Below are 8,712 nucleotides of genomic sequence, written 5' to 3'. Positions count from 1 at the left end.
ATGTGATGATTTTAATGTGAGGGTGGCATTTTCATGGATAAAATTTCCATTCTTTCATAACCAAGCTATTGTTTTCTAACCAGGCTCACAAGGGGCATTATTCAAGAGGGGAAAAAAAGATACAGTTATTTAAAAAATTATACTTTGGGTGCATGTAATATCTCTCTTCTCTGTGTATTTAACTGATAATACTGTTGATATCATAGTCTGTTTTCAGAAAAAATGTTTTCTCTGAAACTGGTTTATAGAGTTATGTTCTTAAAATGCTATCTTCAACAGGCAAAGCATGGAAGTAATTTTCTTTTTACTATTTTAAGCATAATGCTTTTACATTATGGATTCAACAACAAATATCTTAATGGACCTTTTAATGTAACAACCTTTAAATAATTTCACTATCTAGTACAGCAAAACCAATGCTCATCCAATTTTGGGCCATATTAGATAGAATATTTTAAGCTGTTCCATGAGGCAGGAAAATCTGTGTGTATGGTTCAAACTGTGGGCTCAGCAACACTGTGTGATTTTGAAAATTATGCTGAAAATCGATCAGTCTGAATTTTCACTTACTTTAGAATGTTTTATGGCAGATGGGGGCGGGGGGGACATTGGATGTTATGGGGTCAAAACGTACAATGCATGTAAAAGTAGATGTTGGACAGTGAAACCAGATGATAGTAAAATCATCAAAAGCTGTGCCCAGTAAGTGCCACATCCTGGCCATCTACCCATGCCTCACACGATGCAGTGAAATTACCAAAAATTCCTTGATGGTTCCTTGCATTTCTACACTGAAGCATCAACACACAGAGATCTAGCTAGTCACTGTTTCTTGTGGAACCAACATTGTCTTCAGAAATGTCCCTGGATCACTGACTACTAGTAGATCACCAAAATGGTGTCTCTTTACCTAACTCCTTTGTTCCTCAAAATTTGTATTCAATTTCTATTAAATACCTGTCAGCTGTGCTACAAAATGGCACCCCAAATTGCTGATTTTGACAGCTCATTTAAGCATAAATTCCCCTTTAAATCATTTCCAGGACACCTTTGATCCTTCCTTATCAATTTGGGCAGCTGTGTTGACACAGTTGCCTACTTCCAGTCACCCTCCAGTGTTAAACTTCTTGTGCCAGTGTTTTTCCCCAGGTGCTTTATCCTTTGCACTGAGTTTACAAGTGGGTGTGAATGTAGCCAGTACCTTTGGAAAGTACCAGAGTGCCTCTGATCATGTAGAGATCTCTACACCTTTCACCTGTAGACTGTTTCCTCAAATCAGTGTCACCCAGGAAAAGACAAATGCTTCCCACAACTCAAAAACCCTTGCATTTTCCTGACATTTCTTTCACTGAACATAACCTAGCTGAGGAGAAAGCCTTGTCTCCTGGTGCTGATGGGGTTCAAATGTGAGCTCTGTTCTCCTAACAGCACCTGTGAAGTCTGCTAATGTTCTTGAGCTCTGCTCATGTCCTCATAAGTAGGAAATATTTAGCATCACCTGTTTTTGTTTTTAAATGGCTCCTTCTCCAGTTACTAGAAATGATTGCTCTTACATATACTGATTTTGGGACTACACCAAAGAAAGGGACTGGGTATGACTGGGAGAGGAGTCCTGCTGGTGACCTTTAGGTGGATCAGCCCTCTGGTTCTTCTATTCTCGAGATTTCTCAGAGCAATGAGGCTTTCCAGAGGTGCCAAGTGAGGAGGCAGAGATCTCAGTCAGTTCTGGTTTTCTTTTTCCAGAATTCTGACTTTGGTGGGACTTTTCAACCACCCCAGTATTCTTTGAGGAGGATTTTTCTCATTTTACCCTAGCCCTGTGGTGCCTGGTCACTCTTTGCAGGCAAGCAACAGGGCTGCTTATCCCCAAGAGGGACCAGTCCTGAAGGCCAAGTGCTCAGTGAGAGGACACACAGGCTCCCAGATTAGTGGTGCTCTGGCTAACCCTGTTTCATACAGGGACCAAGTCACATAACCTCCTGAGGTCCCTTCCAGCATCGTATTTCCACTGTGATTTAGCTCCTGCATTTTTACAGCATCAGGTAAGAGCATCTTCATGCTCCCCAAGGAGGCCGCCAAGACTCCCACTTTATGCTGGAGAACAGGAAAATGTTTTTTAATATCCCTCCTCCCAGGGCTCAACAATTATTTCTTTTTTGCCAATGTTGAATAACCTGACAAAGTTCCCGCAGAGGAGCACGTTATCTGGAAATTGTTCATCCAGCTTCTCTCTCATTCTTTGCAACATAATCAGGGAAGACACACAGCACCTTAAAGAAGCACTGAGGAGCAGAGTAAACATAAGTGTGGGAAGATCACTGGAGTGCTGCAGAGGTGCTTAGTTGTGTAGAGGTTGTGCTAATCCCCTCATTTCCAGCTGATGCTTTCTCTTGAAACACAAAAGGATGCTTTCTCTTGATGTTCTCTCTCTCAAACAACCTGAGCTTCAGAGCTAGCAGGCTAAGATGCTCAAGGGAGATAGTTAACTGCTTTCCTTCAGTCTGGAAGCCAGGACCAAATAGAAAGCTCTAGAGAAGCAGTGTAAAAGCTGGAGGGAGAGCACCTACCCTCTCTCATGAACTAGTAACAAAAGGGGACACCTTCCCATTAGCAAACAGAGCCAGCCTCCCCCTGAAATCCCATTTTTAGCCCTGTGCGTGTCCTTACCGCCCCATGCAGGAATGTGGGGGTGAGATCCCTTGCTCCCTGTCCCAGCAGTCCATGGCCAAACAAGCTCCCACCATAAGAACACCTTGCTTCCTGGATGATTTCTTTCTTCTAGCTGCATGCTCCTTAAATATTAATTATAGAAGAATGTCTGGAATGTTTTGATGTGTTCTTCAGAATCTTTAGTGTGAGGGTGGTGAGACAATGGCACAGGTTGCCCAGGGGAGTTGCAGATACCCCACCCCTGGAAGTGTTCATGGCCAGGTTGGATGGGGCTCTCAGCAACTTTGATTTAGCGGGAGGTGTCCCTGCCCATGCAAGGGGGTTGGAAATAGATGGTCTTTAAGGTGCCTTCCAACCTAAACCATTCTATGATCCTATGATTGTATGACAATTCAGTTCCTGTAAGTTCTGGTATGTTTGCATTTTTTTTCTATTTCCCTCAATTCCCAGCAGAAGTGAAGCAGAGGAGCTGGGATTCAGACTTTTGAGATGAATGGAATTGCTCAGGTATTGAAGCAGTGATAAAATGGAAAGTTCTTCCTAGGAGAAAAAAGGTGATTAGTCCCTTTCAGATCTTCAGTTTGACACTAGCATTAGCATCAGGTTTTCTCTGTTGGGAATATTACATCTTAACCAGGTTCACTGTACTATCCTCCTTTCTCTGTAGTAATCAGAAGAGAGATGGCCTCTTCAAATCATTGTTTCGCTACCTTGAGGTTTTTAAGCTTCTGAAGCCTCCCACTTATGGGCTGATACCTCACATTGACTTCAGCACCTGAACAATTCCAGTGCTCTCAAATGTCTGGAAAGCAATTTTTATTTTTTATTCCCCCCCCCCTCCTCTTTTTTGGCAAGAGTCTGCAGAAAATCGGCAATGTCCCCAAGCTAAAAGGTATTGTTACAACTGAAGTGAAAATGCTCAGGGTGGAGGAAACGTCAAAATAATCTGGCAGAGTTGTGAGACTGGCTCTCAGGAAGAAAGGGTAGCTCCACGGCGTTGGTTTCAGCTTTATCAGGAAATGGTGTCATCTCTGGGTCTTAGCTCCTGCTCCTGCAGGTCACAATGGTTCTTCTACGTGGAGCCTGCCATCCATGGCTGTTTCCAAAGGTGTAAAGTTGTCAAACTCCTAACTCCTCAGGTGCAAAATGCACTGTATGTGTAAGAGCAGTGCTGGTGTCCTAGTGCACACTTCTTGAGGAATTTGGTCAAGCTTGGTGCAGTCAGTGCTGTTCAGTTTCCCCAGGCCAAGGAGATCCTTCCTCCATGCCACCATTGGTGGTACAACCTCACAGCCAGCTGCACGATGCAAGAGTCACATTTTTGCTTGGTTTCTACCCTGAGTGCTCTCTCTTCCATTTCAACATCTATCCAAAAATCCTATCTCCAATTTAACATCATGTGATTGACACTGCTGAAACATGGCTAAGGAGATTTAGATGCACAGCTGTGTGACTAAATCTCCTAGACAGGTTTGATAATCAGCCTTGATGCACAGCTCCAAGTTACTTTGAGTAGAGGACTGCTGAATAAAACCAGAAACTAAATTAAATAAATTGTAAGTGACCTCCTTTCTGGTGCCTCCAGATTGGGACACTCTGTGGGTAAACATCTCTGAATAAAGCTGTTCTAAATTAAATATATCACTGGCTTCGGTGGACATCAGACTGGCAATAAAAGCTATTTAAGGTCCCATCAAGATGTTGAAGTCCTAAGCAGGAATGCAGCAGAACTGGTGTGTGCTGCTGTCAGCACACCTGGTCATGGTGGCTGTCTCACAGACCACCATACCCTCATGGAGGCCCATTTCTGCCTACCTGGACCTGCTGTTCAGACATCCTGGGTCGATTGCCAGCTCCCTGCTCAAGAGACACCTTGGGAGGTGGTGAGATAAAATTAAACCACTGTTGGGACACGGAGATGAAGAGCAGAGAGAGCGTGACTGCCACGGCTGGGCAACATGCAGCTCCAGCCTGCAGGGCCTCCAGAGGGGTTACAAAGCTGGGCATTTCTGAAGGACTTGCAAAAACAGTTGGTCTCAGCAGGGCAGCTGTGCTGCCTCTGCAAAAGCAGAGGGCTCCTGCAGAGACATTTGCTACCGGCGGCTGTATTGGACAGCCAGCCTGCTTGTCAAGGGCCTTAGCTGAAAAGGAGAGGGCATATTTGAAGCCAGTTGTGCTGAACACTTGAAGCATTTCTAAGAATTTCATTGTAGCCCTCATTTTCATATGGTTCTTTTTGCCAGTTGTTAGCAACCACAGGTCACCTTTGAGATGGAGGCATCTTGATACTTGTTGTAAAAGCTTTTTAAGAGTAATTCGTGTCTTATTTACCAGATTGTTTAATGTGCTGATGCACAGGGAATGTCAGGCTGTGCTGATATTAGCAGAGTTTTCCTTCTACTTATTATTGCTCCTGCACAAATATAAGTAAGGCAAGATGTGTCTTCAGGTTGCCTGACCACATGCATTAAATGAGCTCCCTTTTTGCCTCCTCATGCAAACACACCCAGAACTGCAAGTCCTCTGGGAAAGAGCTACGGCTTGTGCCTGTTAGGGCAGCACCTCCCAGACTTGGCTTATGGCTTTGCCTCTGGGCCTGCACCCATGCTGGGCTCATGCAGGCACTTGCTGAGGATAATTTACCAGGAACTAACTATGTGTCTGATTTTCAGCAAGCAAATAGCCCCAACAGCTGCCCCTGGAAGTAATGTTGTATTTCATGTTAGGTTTGTGCTGCAGACTTAGTGAATTTAGGTTGATGTTGCAGGAAGACTCCAACAAACAAGGAGCCCCGGGAAAATTTGGGTTGGTGGATGTGAGATTTTGGAAATGATTCTTCCGAAATGTGGGGGAAAATTGTAATCTTTCCATTAGCTGCCAAGAGTTTTTTATTAGGCCTGTGAAAGAAGGTATGGAGTGATACTAAGAGGACATGTGTCTGAATGACTGTGAGCTGGAGACAGTGTGACAACAAAGCTTCCATGTGGCACCAAGAACAGTACACAAGGGGACACTGAAGATATCTACGATACAGGGGAGGACAACCTTTGGACAGAACTATGTCTTTAGAGCAGATTTTTGCAATTTGCTAATCTTTCTTTAAGGTGCCACAAGAAACTAGCAGTATTTCATGGGGCTCTGACTGTCCCTGAGGCACCCAAGGGATAACGTCATGCATCTGCTGAAGGCTCCAGTGTGTTAGAGACCAGCCACTCTGAAAAAGGGTGGTTTGATCCCAAACTAGGTGAGAAGCAATCATTTGAGTTACTCTCACCATACAGATGGAGCAATTTAGGCAGTGACCTATGTGTGCTGATGACCCCTGCAAACCAGACGGTTTCTGATGAAGTACCCAAGAGTGGTTTCAGGTGCTTGATACAAGAACTTTTCAGATAAGGCACCTACAGTAACTTTTCCAAACCTCTCCATCACTGCATCATATAATTGGATACCTATAATTTGAAGCATCCATCACAGTTCATCTATCTCAACTAAAAATGACCTTGTACGAGAATATATGAAGCACTAATGCTGTCCCATTTTCTAGTTCCACAGTTCCCATAAATTAGATGGGTTCAGCAGAAGACTAGGAATATGTAAGTGAAAGGAATCAGCTCTCTGCCCTTTTGGACTGACAAAAAAATTGTAGCAGACTACAACTAAAAAGTAGTCATAACTTGTGAGTCACAAAAGACCCTAGGGTGAACACAATTAGAAAAAGAGACTTGATGGCATATTGTCTGTGTATGTCAGAACTGCAGGCAGATCCTGAAGTGTCAATAATTTGAAGCAAGAGTGGCTGCTGTTGTTGCTCAGGTTTTTTTCAAACTATTCCAAATCCTGTGCAAAATAATTTCAACAGCTTCCAGTTCTCAGGTAATACATAGGGGAAAAGTATTGTTATAAGCATGTATTCAAGACAAGGATAGAGCAATGCTCTGTGCTCATCACTGTCAGCATAGTGTTGAATTGTCCATGTCACTGGATGATGTACATAGTGTCTGAAAAAATACTGTTTTCCTGTTGTAGTTTACGTGGGGTTTTTTTTACATTCATTTCAGCATCGTAGCAGAATATCAGATACAGTTGTCTTACATCAGTTTCAGCAGAGATATGGACTACAATAACCAGTCCATATCATAATGCTGCACAGGGGTGCAGGGATGAAGATGTGACAAGCCATAGTAAGATCAGTAGTATAGCAGCATCATTAACCTTTTTTTTTTTTTTTTTTTCCTGCACTAAATTTTCCACAGACAAGAGCATTAGTAATTTTAACTTTGATTGAGAACTGCTATTATCCACTCGCAGTGTGTGGGAGCAAACAGGCACTTGGATAAATCACCAAAAAAAAGAAAATCACTTAGCATTCTGCTTTTCTCAAAAACACCTTTTTCTGAAGGTACAAGGCTGAGTGCTATAGGAAGAATGTGTGTGAAGAGAAAAAGAAAGCTGCAACAGCTCAGCCCCTCTCACAGAAGACTAAGAGGTCACATTTGACTTAGCAGGTATTCTGATATGTTTGAAAAATTTAAGTAATTAAATAATTCAGTGAATGGAAGCTATCAGGATTCTAATGGAGTGTTAATGGGGTCTTTCAGGAATCTCAAAGATCAGCTTCATGAGGGGCATAACTGGAGCCATTAGCAAGCTCATCCAAGAGTACCATCCATCAAAGGTGAGTACCTGCACATCCATGATGCAGAGGAGAGAGAGGAGCAGCTCAGATATTCCTGCTTGCAACGCCTGCAGTGGGACATGTACAAGTAACCTCTGAATTGCCTAATTTTCCTTCTGCAGATGCTCAACCCAGGGGTGTGTTTGTCACCTCCAGTGACGGATGAAGCAGGCAGTGACTCCACCAGCAGGAGCATGCAGTGGGTCATCTCCACAACCAGTGCTGCTCCAGCAGATCAGTAGGTGAGAAGCAAATTAAATTGGTCTGAAGCATGAAGTACCCCTCACATGGTCATTGAGAGGAAGATTTGTTGGACAGTCTCCATGAAACCTCAACACTGTTTTGGACTGGTATTTCCTACCAAGTGCACCAGCAGTGCCATCAAGGACATCTAGGAGTAAGGGCTCCAGCTGCTCCTCTAACATTGCTGAGATAGCCTCCAGAATAAATTTCCAGCTCCTACTAATTCCTATCTTACGTATCTTCTATCCAAAGGCCTCTGGTAAGGACCTAAACCAGAGGAGGTTTGGCACTTGATCCGTGCAGTGTAGAATCCAGCAATAAATTATTCCCATATGAAGGCCTAATACAGTTAATAGAGCATATAAAACTGTCTGCTGTGCTTCATCATCTTTAATTTGCTGCAGCAACCTGCAGCCATCCAAGCTATTTCAGCCTTCCTTTCACAACACTCCGGTGCCCTGAGAGATGCTCTCCCAGCCAAGGAGTCCCTGTGTCACCAGCACCTCTGCAGTGACAGAGCATTGCAATGCCTCCAGAGCATTCACCTGCTTCTTACCCTCCAGTGTGGTCCCAAGTGAAGCACCTCCCTCACCACCACGGGGAGAGCCACGAGGGTCCCCGTGCCATGGCCATCCCCACAAAGAGTGGGCAAGCAGGAGGGCAACGCCAGCCCCCAGCCACCCATAGCTGCAAACTCTTCTGGAGCACGAGCTTTGGGAGTGCTTGGGCTGTGTGGCAGGCTGGTACATCTCTCCAGGTATTTCTCCTGACACAATTTGTGGTTTGTGAAGGGTATGATTCACTACCCCAGGAGCCTACTGTGCTGCCCATGGCCCCATGATAGTGCTTGGCGGGAGAGCAGTGACTCACTGGTCCCCCCAGGCCATGGGGTGGTGGGACTTTGCTTCCCACAGGGGCTGGGGCATGGCAGGGTCCAGTCCGTGCCTTCCAGCCTATGGTCAGATGGGCTCACATCCTGCAGCATGGGGCACATGGCTGTGGCAAGACAAGGGTGTTGGGATGAGGGGAACAGATCTACCCTTAGCTTATCTAAGAAAAGCCACTGTTATGTTAGCTGCCTGCCCAGACAAGGTGTGGTCCTGATGCTGCTGTCATCAATT

The 8,712-nt window shown here is 44.5% G+C and overlaps 1 long non-coding RNA gene across 1 annotated transcript; it reads left to right on the top strand.

The window, feature by feature from the left end:
• Positions 1-7,108: 7,108 nt before the first annotated feature.
• Positions 7,109-7,888, top strand: LOC127382845 (uncharacterized). The gene is made up of 3 exons (XR_007889061.1): positions 7,109-7,178; positions 7,272-7,348; positions 7,471-7,888. It is a non-coding gene; the product is annotated as an uncharacterized LOC127382845 (long non-coding RNA).
• The last annotated feature ends 824 nt before the right edge of the window (positions 7,889-8,712 follow it).

Source organism: Apus apus, chromosome 3 (assembly GCF_020740795.1).
Source record: "Apus apus isolate bApuApu2 chromosome 3, bApuApu2.pri.cur, whole genome shotgun sequence".
Classification (NCBI taxonomy): domain Eukaryota; kingdom Metazoa; phylum Chordata; class Aves; order Apodiformes; family Apodidae; genus Apus; species Apus apus.
The sequence above is the reverse complement of the archived record's forward strand: the minus strand, read 5'-3'. Positions and strand labels throughout refer to the sequence as shown.